The sequence below is a fragment of the Ahaetulla prasina genome, chromosome 5 (genome assembly GCF_028640845.1).
Source record: "Ahaetulla prasina isolate Xishuangbanna chromosome 5, ASM2864084v1, whole genome shotgun sequence".
Lineage (NCBI taxonomy): Eukaryota > Metazoa > Chordata > Lepidosauria > Squamata > Colubridae > Ahaetulla > Ahaetulla prasina.
In genome coordinates, this window is record NC_080543.1 from 52,404,589 (window position 1) to 52,420,869 (window position 16,281).

Genomic DNA, 16,281 nt, shown 5'->3' on the forward strand with positions numbered 1-16,281 from the left:
TGTCACCTAGGAACCTTCAGCTGGTACTCCGCCTGGGGACATCAAAGCACATTAAGAAAAGGGGGTAGGAAAGAAGACAGGAAGTATTTAAATCCTCTGATTTGAATGTCACACTTTTTCTGGGCGGTAGCAAACAGTTGATATAAGATTAAACTCACAAAAACAGCTATTTTATGACTGGGGGACAGAAGGAAAGAACAAATGGGGACTTTCTTTCTTCCTGAACTCTTTATGTGATTAAAAACAAGCCAGTGTGTGCAAAATTGCCCCTGGGATACATACAGTAAAAGCCTCAATATTTTCTCTTCTCAATTAAAAAATACCCATCCTAAGAATAAAAGAAACAAACTAAAAAATGTAGCTACTAGCTATATTTTAATATTCAGTGTTATCAGCTTGCCAGCCAGAGAAAGTTGTATTTCAGCAGGTGAAGTTACCTACAATTCTATCACAGTTTACCTTATCTAACATTAAATCAAGATATTCAGCCTTCCAAAGTTTGAACACAAAAACAGTGGTTGTTATGTATTAGTGTTGTACCTTTAAATATTTGAGCGGGAAATCAGCACGTTGCTGATTGGTCGAGACCTCCAGCAGAACTGTATAAAAGGAGAGGTTTTTCCCCCAGCCTGTTGCTGGGTTCACCCTATATTAAAGAGCTGTTGTCACTACCCTGGTCTCCAGCCTCATTACTTCCCGAACATAACATTGGCGACGAGGGTGGGATCTCGAGGCTAAGGAGAACCAGAACCGAGCTGAAGTGCGATAGTTCCGAACCCAGCAAACTCAGGGCAGAAACGCGGAAATGGCAAACACGCCACCCGCACCGTACAACCCGGCAAGGAGAAATGGGGAACGATATGACCCGCTTCAAAGCTTTCTAGAAGCCAACGAACTACAGGATCCCTGATAACCGCAAACGGGCTTACTTAAGCCATTGTGGGCCGGAGGTCATCGAGATTGCGGAAGCCTGGCAGAGCCAACGCCGATACAATCGGTATCGTGGCCGACTCTGCAGACTTTGCTGAAGAACCATTTCGCACCGACGCCGCCCAAATACGTGCAGCGGTTTGAATTGGAGAACGAGACAGATGGAGGGCGAGTCCATCGGTGACTACATGGCCGCTAAGAAGAGCGCCCAAGGACTGCGGATACCGAGACCCAGACGAGGTGCTACTCGAGCAACTCATCCGAGGGGTCAAGGACATCCGCCACGGCGACGGCTGCAGCCAAGAGCAACCTGACATTAGCCAACGCCTGGACGGCCAGAGCACATGAAATGTCTACTAAAGCAGCAGAGACCCTGCAAAGCCTCTTCAATCCAAGGCGAAGGCAGCCAACGCCAGTACACCAGGAGGAGATTCAGTCCGAATCCGACGGTGAGGGCGAGGATGAGGAAGGGGTCTGCCGGACCGAGAAACGCGACATTGAGGACCGTGACGAGTGCGGAAGCTGCGGAGGGCAGCACCAGCGCCAACGCTGCAGGTTTAAAGACGCAACATGCCGGCGTGTGGAAGAAAGGGCACTAGCTCAGGTTTGCAGAGCGCCCAACCTTCCGCCGAAAATTCAAATCGGCCAATCAGAACGCGGAACCGGAAAGGCGGCCCGCGATTGGTTCAAACAAGAAAGGCGCGAAGTCTAACCAAACGACTGTCATTATAGGCCGCGCCTCAACCAAAGTGGAAAAGAAGATCTTCACAAAGCCCAAGATAGAGGGAGTACGGTGCAGGCTTGAAGTAGACACGGGATCAGCGATCACCATCATGTCCTGGGACACTCTGGCGAGGTCGCTGCCGTCCGTCAAGCGCCACCTGCAAGCACAACGGCTACGAGTGCACGACTACCAGGGAATCGCATCCCTGTTCGAGGGACCACCTCCGTCCGAGTCGAGTATGGTCCACATAAAAAGTCCCTGCCCATCACGATCGCCGAAGGAACTCTGCCCAGTCTGTTGGGACTAGACTGGTTTCGTGCCCTGGGCATGGGAGTGACTGGCATCTACCGAAGTGACTGTAACCTGAAAGACATTCTCTTTATCGAGTTCAAGATGTCTTCAAGGACTGCCTGGGCAAGTACAAGGGACCCCTATTTCCTTCAACTTAGACCCCAGGTAGCCCCATTAGGCTTAAGGCGAGGAGAGTCCTTTGCCCTAAAACCAAAATTGATAAGGAGCTGGACAAGCTCATAAATCAGGGATTTTGGTGCCAGTCGATCACGCAGTGGGAGACGCCAATCGTCACCCCATAAAACCGGACGGGTCAATTAGAATTTGCGCTGACTACAAGGCGACGCTTAACAAAGCCTTACAGAAAAGCGCTTACCCGGTTCCCGTGGTGCAACACTTATTGCACTTTTGGGGCAAGGGCAAGTCTTTGCAAAGTTAGACTTGGCCCAAGCCTACCAACAACTGCCAGTAGACGCCCGCACAGCCAAGCCCAAACGATTGTGACGCACAGGGGGCCTTCAAGTGCACCCGATTGCAATTTGGGGTCAGTGTGGCACCAGGGCTGTTCCAAAACCTGATGGAACGACTACTGCAGGGCTCCCAGGGTAGTTCCTACTGATGATGTCCTAATTTCAGGGAAAACATGGAGGAATTGGGGAGCGGTTAAGAAAGGTCTTGAGCATTTTCCGGACAGCCGGATTAAAAGTCAAGACAAACAAATGCCAGATAGGGGTCGAATCGTCGATTTCTTGGGCTACCGGATAGACAAGAAAGGAATTCACCCTACTGAGAGCAAGGTTAAGGCAATTAGAAGGCTCCAGCGCCCAAAAACAAAGCAGAGCTGCAGGCATTCCTGGATTGGTTAATTTTACGCGGTCTTTTAAAGAACAAAGCAACTGCTATGGAACCGCTGCATAGGCTCTTAGGAAAAATACTGTTTGGTCTTGGGGAAAGTCAGAAAATAGGGCTTTTGAAGCAGTAAAGAACCTGCTCTCAAGTGATAGCCTGCTCATCCAATATCACGACTCATTACCCCTAGTGCTGGTTTTATGGCGCCCCTTATGGGGTGGGGCTGTACTCAGCCATAGACTTCCAAACGGCACAGAAGCCCCTATAGCTCTATTAGAACGATGTCCTCCCCAGAGAGGAACTACAGCCAATTAGACAAAGAAGCACTAGCCATTGTGTCAGGGGTCAAAAATTCCATGAGTATGTCTTTGGGCGGAATTTTGAAATCGTGACTGACCACAGACCGTTACTGGGATACTGGCTGGCGATCGCCAACGCCTGTGGCACTTTCGCCACGCTTGACCCGATGGACTATATTTTAGCCGCTTATTCGCACAAGCTGCAGCATCGACCAGGAAAAGAAGTGGGCATGCAGACGATTAAGCCGATGCCCACTACCTGGGGCGATCAAGACCCCACTCCGGGACACCCATCCTACTTATTGACTCTTGACTCTGGCCCAGTCACATCTAAGGAAGTGGCTCGGCATCATACCGACATTGTGTTAAGGACTGTACCGGTTGGGTACAGAGAGGGTGGCCGCGCCGGGCGAAAGGTTCAAAGAATTTGTTAAAAACGAGACGAGCTCTCGGCTCAAGGGGGGTGCCTGTTATGGGGTGATCGTGTAATAATTCCTGAAAAGTTAAGGGGAAGGTATTGGACCTCCTCCACGAGGGTCACCCAGGGATCGTAAGGATGAAGGGGTTAGCTAGAAGCTATGTATGGTGGCCATTCATGGACGCAGAGATTGCTGAGAGGGTAGGGAAATGCCAGGCTTGCCAAGAGTCCAGACCTCTACCCCAACGGCCCCAGTCAGAGAATGGGAAAAGCCCCAAGGGCCCTGGTCAAGAATCCACATTGATTTTGCTGGCCCTTTCACGGCCAAACATTCCTAGTGGTGGTGATGCATTTTCTAAATGGTTGGAGATCATACTCATGAAATCCACCACAGCCGAAGCAGTAATCGCAACCCTGCGCCACCTATTCGCAATCACGGGTTGCCGGACACTCTGGTGTCCGACAATGGGCCCCAATTCACGGCAGCCCAGTTTGAAGAATACCTGGCAGAGGAAGGCATCCGACATGCCCTCTCTGCGCCTTTCCACCCTGCGCCGAATGGCCTTGCAGAGCGCTCCGTCCGAGCGCTAAGGAGGCATTGTCCAGGCTCAAGCCAGGTGACTGGCAAACAAAATAGACTTTTTCCTAGCCGTCCAGCACAGAACCCCAAGCACGCCACCGGAAAAGCCCAGCCGAATTGCTAATGGGACGGAAACTCCGTGCCCACTTGACCGCTTGAACCCCATTACACACCAGAGGGTTACAAGGGGAACTAGAAAAGACAAGGAAATGAGCATAGGCGACCGGTGTGGGCCCGAAACTATGGGGACGGCCCTAGTTGGCTCACAGGACAAATAATAAAGTAACAGGCCCAAAATCATACGTGGTAGAGCTACCAGACAACCGAGTGTGGAGGCGCCACATAGATCAGTTAAGGAAACGAATAACTGACCAAACCGAACCAACAGAATAGAATAGAATAGAATAGAATAGAATAGAATTCAGAATTCAGAATAGAATAGAATAGATTAGAATAGAATAGAATAGAATAGAATAGAATTCAGAATTCAGAATTCAGAATTCAGAATTCAGAATTCAGAATTCAGAATTCAGAATTCAGAATTCAGAATTCAGAATTCAGAATTCAGAATTCAGAATTCAGAATTCAGAATTCAGAATTCAGAATTCAGAATTCAGAATTCAGAATTCAGAATTCAGAATTCAGAATTCAGAATTCAGAATTCAGAATTCAGAATTCAGAATTCAGAATTCAGAATTCAGAATTCAGAATTCAGAATTCAGAATTCAGAATTCAGAATTCAGAATTCAGAATTCAGAATTCAGAATTCAGAATTCAGAATTCAGAATTCAGAATTCAGAATTCAGAATTCAGAATTCAGAATTCAGAATTCAGAATTCAGAATTCAGAATTCAGAATTCAGAATTCAGAATTCAGAATTCAGAATTCAGAATTCAGAATTCAGAATCCAGAATTCAGAATTCAGAATTCAGAATTCAGAATTCAGAATTCAGAATTCAGAATTCAGAATTCAGAATTCAGAATATGCTGCTGCTAGCATTGACCATTTACATGCTTTTGTCCCAAAAATAAAGTTTTTCCAAATCTAATTATTGCAGTACTGTAGTGTATTATAAATAAGTTTCCTCAAATAGCTAAATCTGGGGAAAGTAATCTGCTTTTTTACTTTTTACTGCTCTTACCCCATCTCACTGTGTTTCTATTGTGGCAATGATTTCTGTGTATTAGTGAAAATGACTAATACAAAGTGCAGAGACCTAACTTGAGGATAAAACACAGCTGAAGCAATATGTATCACCTATCTGTTCTCTAAACTCATGACCTTCATTTTTGCAAATGGGTCTATTTTGATGTTTTTATTCTTTTCAATTGCTAAGAATCAGATTCTGTAACTAAGGGGGAAAAAGTGACCAAGAAAAGAAGCAGGGTGAGGAATCAGTTAAGAAAAAAGATGCATCATTTAAACAAATATTTAATATAGTAAATAAATGAATTTAAAATATGCTGCTGCTAGCATTGACCATTTACATGCTTTTGTCCCAAAAATAAAGTTTTTCCAAATCTAATTATTGCAGTACTGTAGTGTATTATAAATAAGTTTCCTCAAATAGCTAAATCTGGGGGAAAAGTAATCTGCTTTTTTACTTTTTACTGCTCTTACCCCATCTCACTGTGTTTCTATTGTGGCAATGATTTCTGTGTATTAGTGAAAATGACTAATACAAAGTGCAGAGACCTAACTTGAGGATAAAACACAGCTGAAGCAATATGTATCACCTATCTGTTCTCTAAACTCATGACCTTCATTTTTGCAAATGGGTCTATTTTGATCTGTTTTTATTCTTTTCTGCAATCACTGGCTTTTCCTTGGATTGCATGCAGAATCTTGCCTTCATTGTTTATTCTTTTCAATTGCTAAGAATCAGATTCTGTAACTAAGGGGGAAAAAGTGACCAAGAAAAGAAGCAGGGTGAGGAATCAGTTAAGAAAAAAGATGCATCATTTAAACAAATATTTAATATAGTAAATAAATGAATTTAAAATATGCTGCTGCTAGCATTGACCATTTACATGCTTTTGTCCCAAAAATAAAGTTTTTCCAAATCTAATTATTGCAGTACTGTAGTGTATTATAAATAAGTTTCCTCAAATAGCTAAATCTGGGGGAAAAGTAATCTGCTTTTTTACTTTTTACTGCTCTTCCCCCATCTCACTGTGTTTCTATTGTGGCAATGATTTCTGTGTATTAGTGAAAATGACTAATACAAAGTGCAGAGACCTAACTTGAGGATAAAACACAGCTGAAGCAATATGTATCACCTATCTGTTCTCTAAACTCATGACCTTCATTTTTGCAAATGGGTCTATTTTGATCTGTTTTTATTCTTTTCAATTGCTAAGAATCAGATTCTGTAACTAAGGGGAAAAAGTGACCAAGAAAAGAAGCAGGGTGAGGAATCAGTTAAGAAAAAGATGCATCATTTAAACAAATATTTAATATAGTAAATAAATGAATTTAAAATATGCTGCTGCTAGCATTGACCATTTACATGCTTTTGTCCCAAAAATAAAGTTTTTCCAAATCTAATTATTGCAGTACTGTAGTGTATTATAAATAAGTTTCCTCAAATAGCTAAATCTGGGGGGAAAGTAATCTGCTTTTTTACTTTTTACTGCTCTTACCCCATCTCACTGTGTTTCTATTGTGGCAATGATTTCTGTGTATTAGTGAAAATGACTAATACAAAGTGCAGAGACCTAACTTGAGGATAAAACACAGCTGAAGCAATATGTATCACCTATCTGTTCTCTAAACTCATGACCTTCATTTTTGCAAATGGGTCTATTTTGATGTTTTTATTCTTTTCTGCAATCACTGGCTTTTCCTTGGATTGCATGCAGAATCTTGCCTTCATTGTTTATTCTTTTCAATTGCTAAGAATCAGATTCTGTAACTAAGGGGGAAAAAGTGACCAAGAAAAGAAGCAGGGTGAGGAATCAGTTAAGAAAAAAGATGCATCATTTAAACAAATATTTAATATAGTAAATAAATGAATTTAAAATATGCTGCTGCTAGCATTGACCATTTACATGCTTTTGTCCCAAAAATAAAGTTTTTCCAAATCTAATTATTGCAGTACTGTAGTGTATTATAAATAAGTTTCCTCAAATAGCTAAATCTGGGGGAAAAGTAATCTGCTTTTTTACTTTTTACTGCTCTTACCCCATCTCACTGTGTTTCTATTGTGGCAATGATTTCTGTGTATTAGTGAAAATGACTAATACAAAGTGCAGAGACCTAACTTGAGGATAAAACACAGCTGAAGCAATATGTATCACCTATCTGTTCTCTAAACTCATGACCTTCATTTTTGCAAATGGGTCTATTTTGATGTTTTTATTCTTTTCAATTGCTAAGAATCAGATTCTGTAACTAAGGGGGAAAAAGTGACCAAGAAAAGAAGCAGGGTGAGGAATCAGTTAAGAAAAAAGATGCATCATTTAAACAAATATTTAATATAGTAAATAAATGAATTTAAAATATGCTGCTGCTAGCATTGACCATTTACATGCTTTTGTCCCAAAAATAAAGTTTTTCCAAATCTAATTATTGCAGTACTGTAGTGTATTATAAATAAGTTTCCTCAAATAGCTAAATCTGGGGGAAAAGTAATCTGCTTTTTTACTTTTTACTGCTCTTACCCCATCTCACTGTGTTTCTATTGTGGCAATGATTTCTGTGTATTAGTGAAAATGACTAATACAAAGTGCAGAGACCTAACTTGAGGATAAAACACAGCTGAAGCAATATGTATCACCTATCTGTTCTCTAAACTCATGACCTTCATTTTTGCAAATGGGTCTATTTTGATGTTTTTATTCTTTTCTGCAATCACTGGCTTTTCCTTGGATTGCATGCAGAATCTTGCCTTCATTGTTTATTCTTTTCAATTGCTAAGAATCAGATTCTGTAACTAAGGGGGAAAAAGTGACCAAGAAAAGAAGCAGGGTGAGGAATCAGTTAAGAAAAAAGATGCATCATTTAAACAAATATTTAATATAGTAAATAAATGAATTTAAAATATGCTGCTGCTAGCATTGACCATTTACATGCTTTTTGTCCCAAAAAAATAAAGTTTTGGTGAACAAGAAAAGGACATTGTTGCAATGCAGAATTTCCTCCCTCCTATCCTAAATCTGAAGATAAATCATTCTGAACCAGTTACACAACTATTCTTTTTCTTTCCATCTCTCTCTCTCTCTCTCTCTCTCTCTCTCTCTCTCTCTCACACACACACACACACACACACACACACACATACACATATACACAGAGTACTTTGTAACAGGCTCTTATTTTGGCTGGTGATAACTTCAAAGGGAATGACAAAAAGCTCTACTTCAGCTAAAGAAGCAAGAAGCAAATGAAAACCATCAATCTTGATTTGAAGATGGAGATCATCAAAGGGATCATCAACAGGGAGAAGAAGGTGAATATCATAGCACAAGAAAAAGGGTTGGCCCATTCCACCATTTTCAGTATTCTGAAGGATAAGGAAAGGATCAGAGAATTAATTAAATAAGCACCAGGAATGGATTCAGTCATAACAAGACACCAAACATGGCTCATGAATGAAACTGGTTATATATTGGTATGAACATCAAATACAGAAGAACATTCCAACTAGCCTTCTTTTAATTCAGAATATGGGATGGAGCATTGTCACAATGCTGAACAGGTGAAGCGTGCACTGCTAGTGATGGCTGCTTTATTATTATTATTATTATTTATTCGATTTTTATACCGCCCTTCTCCCGAAGGACTCAGAGCGGTGTACAGCCAAGGTAAAACAAACGGTACAATATACAATTAAAATACAGATTAAAAAACTTATTATATAGTTGGCCTAAAAACTTTAAAATATATAAAACTAAAAAACCCCTTAAAATTAATAATAGAAATTTAAAACAAATAAAATTTAAGCCAGCCCCGCGCAAATAAATAGATGTGTTTTCAATTCGCGGCAGAAGGTCCGAAGGTCAGGTATTTGGCGTAAACCCGGGGGAAGTTCGTTCCAGAGGGTGGGAGCCCCCACAGAGAAGGATCTTTCCCTGGGGGCCGCCAGCCGACATTGCTTGGCGGACGGCACCCTGAGAAGTCCCCCTCTGTGAGAGCGTATGGGTCGGTGGGAGGCATGAGATAACAGCAGGCGGTCCCGTAAGTACCCAGGCCCTAAGCCATGGAGCGCTTAAAAGGTAGTGACCAAAACCTTAAAGTGCACCCGAAAGGCCACAGGTAGCCAGTGCAGTCTGCGCAGGAGCGGTGTTGCACGGGAGCTACGCGAAGCTCCCTCTATCACCCGCGCAGCTGCATTCTGGACTAACTGAAGCCTCCGGGCGCACTTCAAGGGGAGCCCCATGTAGACAGCATTACAATAATCCAAGCGAGAGGTAACGAGCGCATGATTGACTGTGCACAAGGCATCCCAATCAAGGAAGGGGTGCAACTGCCGAACCAGGTGAACCTGGTGGAAGGCCCTCTTGGAGACGGTCGTCAAATGATCTTCAAACGACAGCCGTTCATCCAGGAGAACACCTAAGTTGCGCACCCTATCCTTTGGGGCCAATAACTCGCCTCCAAAAGTCAGCTGCAGCTGCAGCTGACTGAATCGGGGTGCCAGCATCCACAGCCACTCTGTCCTGGAGGGATTAAGCTTGAGCCTGTTTCTCCCCATCCAGACCCGTACGGCTTCCAAACACCGGGACATCACTTCAACAGCTTCGTTGGGGTGGCCCGGGGTGGAAAAGTACAGCTGAGTGTCATCAGCGTATAGCTGGTATCTCACCCCAAAGCCAATGATGATCTCACCCAACGGCTTCATATAGATGTTGAACAGAAGGGGCGAGAGGATCGACCCCTGTGGCACCCCACAAGTGAGGCACCTTGCGGCCTACCTCTGCCTCCCTGTCAGCACCGTCTGTGACCGGTCAGAGAGATAGGAGGAGAACCACCGATACACGATACAACTTTATGAAGTTTCAATGAAGATTTCATTAGCACAACAAACACACATCAGGTAACACTGCAAGCGCTGATGAAGCAGCTCAACTTTTCCAGGATGACCTTCATGAAATCAGTTCCTATAACAGAAGGGAACTGTTTGCCTAAACAGATATTCAGTGTGGATGAAACTGGGTTATTCTGGGGAAAAAAAAACCTGTTAGAACAGACCTATGTACACAGAGTCTAAAGCAATGCTTGGATATAAAGCATTCAAGGACAGAATAACTTTGCTATGGGGCAGTAATATCACCAGAGTCAAACCGAGGCCATTTCTGATCAACAGAGGACCCTATGTGTTCAAAACAAAAATAAGTTCATTTTACCCATTTATTACTGATCTAATCAGAAAGCATAGATGAGGCAGACCTCTCTGAGAATTGGTCATGAGTTGTACATAAACATAGCTTGGAAAATAGAATTTCTCTTTAAAGTTCTCCTTGGCAATGCACCTGGACATCCTCTGCATCTGCAATCTCCACCTAAGTATAAAAGTAGTTTACCTATCCAAACACCACCCTCTCCTAAAGCCCATGGACCAGGAAGCTACATACAAAAACTCTGGGAAAAAATATAGCTGTATCACAATTAGATAAAATCCTCCCTGTCTTCAGTACTATACCTGTTGTTTCAGTTAATAACCCAACAATATTTCAAGGCTAATTGTCATTCACTTAATGACCATGGCAAAAAAGTCATCAAACTGTGAGTTGTCAAATAATGCCATACTTAATGACCACACCTCTTAACAATGAATTTTCTGGTCCCTATAGTGATTGTAAATTTAACACTACCTCTAAGCCAGGGGTCTCCAATGCCAGTCCATGGACTGGCACTGGTCTGCTGCATGCCAGAAACTGGTCCACGCAAACAAGTGAAGCTTCATCTGCAGGATGCAAGCAGCACATAAAACAACACCCTCTCCCATCCATGGAAAAACATCTCTCCATGGAACCGGTCCCTAGTGCCCAAAATGTTGGGGCCACTGCTCTAAGATACTTCCTATATTTGGGGAAATAATTTACCTTATTTCTAAACCAAACCAATGTAATGTGGGAGATGTTTAGGGGGTCACGCGTTCGATGTTTGCAGGCGATCGCGTGCCCCGATCCCCCTGACTTCTCCCGTTCCCCGGATGGTCAAGACCCTCAGAGCCTGGGCCTTCGTCTGATGTTATGCAACGCACGGTCCGTGGCCAATAAGGCCCCCCTAATACATGATCTGATTCTGTGCCGCGGATATTATAGGCGTTACGGAGACCTGGTTGGGCACTGAAGGGGGCGTGCCCCTGGTTGAGATGTGCCCACCGGGTTTCCGTGCATTCCATCAGCCGAGGGCCCAGGGTAGGGGTGGGGGGGTGGCGGTTGTTGTTAAAGAGAGTCTAGAGCCGAGGGAGACCACTGTACCTCAGATTGCCGGGTGTGAATCCCTCTTTGTGAGGTGGGGTCATAGATGTCAGATGGGCTTGCTGGTCGCGTACCTGGCTCCTTGCTGCGTGACAGCCGCCCTGCCCGAGCTCCTGGAGGTGCTTGCCGGGGTGGCAGTGGAGACCCCCAGACTTTTAGTCATGGGGGACTTTAACTTGCCATCTGCCGGCTCGTCATCGACAGTAGCTCGGGAGTTCATGGCCTCCATGACGGCCCTGGACCTGACTCAAGTAGTGGATGGCCCCACTCACATCGGGGGAGGCACACTGGACCTGATTTTCATCTCTGGTCAGTGGTTGAAGGATCTGGACTTGAGAGATATAGTCACAGAACCTTTGTCATGGTCAGATCACTCTCTCCTTCGCCTGGACTTTCTGACCGCTACCCAACACCGCAGGGAGACGGAACCATTACGTTGGTACCGTCCCAGGCGCCTGATGGACCCAGAGAGGTTCCGGACGGAGCTTGGGCCACTTCCTGAGGGTCTGGCTCACGGCACGGCAGAAGAACTAGCTGCAGCCTGGGAACGGGCTGGGGCTTTAGACCGTGTCGTGCCTCTGCGGCCTCTGACCCGGCGCAGATCCCAACCGGCGCCTTGGTTCTCCGAGGAGCTGAGGGGGATGAAATGCCGGAGAAGACGCCTAGAGAGTTCTTGGAGGTCCAGCCGTTCAGAGGCTGATCGGACACTAGTTAGATCCTATACTAGGACCTACCTAGTGGCACTGAGGAAGCGAGGCGTTGCTACGCCTCCTCCCTCATTGCGTCGGCAGATAACCGCCCAGCTGCCCTGTTTCGGGTGACCCGCTCCCTCCTTCACCAGGGGGAGCGGGATGACCCGTTGCAGGGACGTGCTGAGGAGTTTAACGGTTATCTATACGATAAAATCGTTCAGCTTCGGGACGGTCTGGACCAAAATTGTGGCGATTCGGACGGGGCGTCTGAGGGCAGTCTTGGTGATATTGTCTGGGATGAGTTTGACCCTGTGGCTCCCGAGGACATGGACAGGTTGCTGGGTAGATTGAATGCCACCACGTGTTTACTGGACCCGTGCCCCTCCTGGCTGGTGCTGGCCACTCAGGAGGTGACACGAGGCTGGCTCCAGGCGATTACGAGCGCTTCATTGTTGGAGGGAGTCTTTCCGGCCGCCTTGAAAGAGGCGGTGGTGAGGCCCCTCCTCAAGAAGCCTTCCCTGGACCTGGCTGTTTTAGGTAATTATCGTCCGGTCTCCAACCTTCGCTTCACGGCGAAGGTTGTAGAGAGTATGGTGGCATATCAGTTTCCCCTGCACCTGGAGGAAACTGTCTATCTGGACCCGTTCCAGTCCGGCTTCCGACCCAGTTACAGCACTGAGACGGCTTTGGTCGCGTTGGTGGATGATCTCTGGAGGGCCAGGGATAGGGGTTGTTCCTCTGCCCTGGTCCTATTAGACCTCTCAGCGGCTTTCGATACCATCGACCATGGTATCCTGCTGCGCCAGTTGGAGGGATTGGGAGTGAGGGGCACCGTTTATCGGTGGTTCTCCTCCTATCTCTCCGATCGGTCGCAGACGGTGTTGACGGGGGGACAGAGGTCGACCCCACGGCGCCTCACTTGTGGGGTGCCGCAGGGGTCGATTCTCTCGCCCCTTTTGTTCAACATCTATATGAAGCCGCTGGGTGAGATCATCAGTGGCTTCGGTGTGAGGTACCAGCTGTACGCTGATGACACCCAGCTGTACTTTTCCACACCGGGCCACCCCAATGAAGCTATCGAAGTGCTGTCCCGGTGTTTGGAAGCCGTACGGGTCTGGATGGGGAGAAACAGGCTCAAGCTCAATCCCTCCAAGACAGAGTGGCTGTGGATGCCGGCATCCCGGTACAGTCAGCTGAGTCCACGGCTGACTGTTGGGAGCGAGTCATTGGCCCCGATGGAGAGGGTGCGCAACTTGGGCGTTCTCCTGGATGAACGGCTGTCTTTTGAAGACCATTTGACGGCCGTCTCCAGGAGAGCTTTCCACCAGGTTCGCCTGGTGCGCCAGTTGCGCCCCTTTCTAGACCGGGATGCCTTGTGCACAGTCACTCACGCCCTTGTGACGTCTCGTCTGGATTACTGCAATGCTCTCTACATGGGGCTCCCCTTGAAGGGCATCCGGAGGCTTCAGTTAGTCCAGAATGCAGCTGCGCGGGTGATAGAGGGAGCCCCTCGGGGCTCCCGCGTGACACCTATCCTGCGCAGGCTGCACTGGCTACCTGTGGCCTTCCGGGTGCGCTTCAAGGTGTTGGTGAACGTCTTTAAAGCGCTCCATGGCATAGGGCCGGGTTACTTACGGGACCGCCTGCTGCTACCGAATACCTCTCACCGACCCGTGCGCTCTCACAGAGAGGGACTCCTCAGGGTGCCGTCGGCGCGACAGTGTCGTCTGGTGACGCCCAGGGGAAGGGCCTTCTCTGTGGGGGCTCCCGCCCTCTGGAATGAACTACCCCCAGGACTCCGTCAACTTCCGGACCTCCGAACCTTTCGTCGCGAGCTTAAAACTCACTTATTTATCTGCGCTGGACTGGGTTAGTTTTTAAATTTATGGGTTTTTAATGGGTTTTTTATCTTAAATTTTTAATCTTGGCCAATTTAATAAGTTTTTTAATTGTATTTTAATTGTATTTATATTGTATTATTGTGTATTTTTTATCTGGCTGTGAACCGCCCTGAGTCCTTCGGGAGAAGGGCGGTATAAAAATTTAAATAATAAATAAAATAATAAATAAATGTTTGCCCACTACTACTTTTCATTGTAGCAAATGAAATGAATACTATGGGATGGTTCCCATATTACTGTTATAAACACATTAAATAAATTTTAAGCATTTGAAATAGAAGCATATTGTTTTGTTTTGTTCCATACTTATTTGTCTTTTGCATAAATTGTAAAATATCAGTCTTTATAAAAGAGTTTTGAGCTTAATTTTAAATTTTTCCACATGTTGAATTTGTGAGCAAAATTACAAAGTCACACTGATTCCCCTACCATCCACTTTATTCATGGGGGTGGGGGGACACACGACAGGGAAGATTTTGTTTGTTCTGTCTTCTGCTTACTAAATCTCTTTTCTAAATTACACCTTTTGATGAATTTACACACAAAAACAAAACTCAGGAATCAATTAGTACTTACTGATAGATATGTATAGAAGATTATACTCACTTCAATCTGCATGGAAAACTCCCACGTCAATACCCTGTCAAAAAAAAGTAATGTATCAGTATTCCATACAGCGCTTCATGGCATAGGACCGGGTTATTTACGGGACCGCCTGCTGCTACCAATTGCCTCCCATCGACCCGTGCACTCCCATAGGAAGGGTCTCTTCAGGGTGCCGTCAGTCAAACAATGTTGGGGAAGGGCCTTCTCTGTGGGGGCTCCTGCCCTCTGGAACGAGCTGCCTCCGGGGATATGACAACTCCCCGACCTCTGGACCTTTCGATGCGAGCTAAAGACATTTTTGTTCCATCGCGCAGGGCTGGGTTAATTTAGTTTTAATAGGGGTTTTATTAGAGTTTTAGTTTTTCTGGCCCTAATTAAATTAGTCTTTTAAAAATGTTTTTAATTTTTGTGATTTTTGTTTTTACTAGGCTGAAAACCGCCCTGAGTCCTTCGGGACTTCCAAATAATAAAATAAATAAAAAAAAAAAATTCATTGGTTTTGAAAGATCAAGTTTATTTGATATAACTGTTTATTAACTGTTTATTAACTGTTTTTCAAACAAACAATACTTCAGAGATTTGAACTTGAAAGCTATTCTTCCATGTTTGAATTATTTTTAATTTATACATAGTTTCTATCATTTAATATCTTATCACAGTTATGTTCAATATATAAAATATTCCAAATGTAAACTATGTCAAAAAGTTGCTTTTAAATGAAATTAAAAGCAAATAAACATTAAACATTCATTTTTAATAATGCTTTTCTCACTCCATAGTCAGTAATTAATGATTCTTAATAGATATATAAATGTATAGTACATGGAATAAGTAGCAAACAACCCTGGTTTTTTGGTACTTAATAAAAAAATAGATAATATTTTTAAAGGTCTAATTTGGGTCAGTGTTCCTAATACAAGTATAAAAGTGCAAAGGACTAAGAAAAAATAAAATATAGTAAAATTCTCTTATAAGAAATATGCATTGAGATTTAAATCTTAATTAAGAATTAAAAAAGAAAAGGAAAGTAATATAAAATCTGTACCTGGCCATTAACACAGTGTTTGGAGGCATACAGAAATCCTGTTTACATTTACAGGTCCATTAAATTATTACCATTTTCTATTTCAACTGAGGGTGTATCAATATTCTGTCTCCCTGCCTCTTTAACAATATGTGAAATAGTCAAAAAATGTCAGCTGCAGGAGAAACACATCATTTTCAATTTGCATTGGTGATCTTCATACTTTACAGCAGTACAAAACATAACTGGATAGCTCCCCATTCAGCAATTCTTTAAATACTTGCCATTATATTTGAAGCTAGCCATCAGCAGAACTACTGTCAGCTGTTTCCTTTTAACACAACTGATATCCTAAACTATGATAAAAATCATCAATGCCTCATTCTAGAATGGTAGTAATATTATTATGTTGGAGCAGATGACAGCATCCAACTACAGCTACTCTCAAAAAGCTAAACAGAATTGATTTTGGTTAATAGTTAGATGTGAGATCATCAGGGATGTGGGAAATGGAAAATGAAGAATTATTGGCCCAAAAG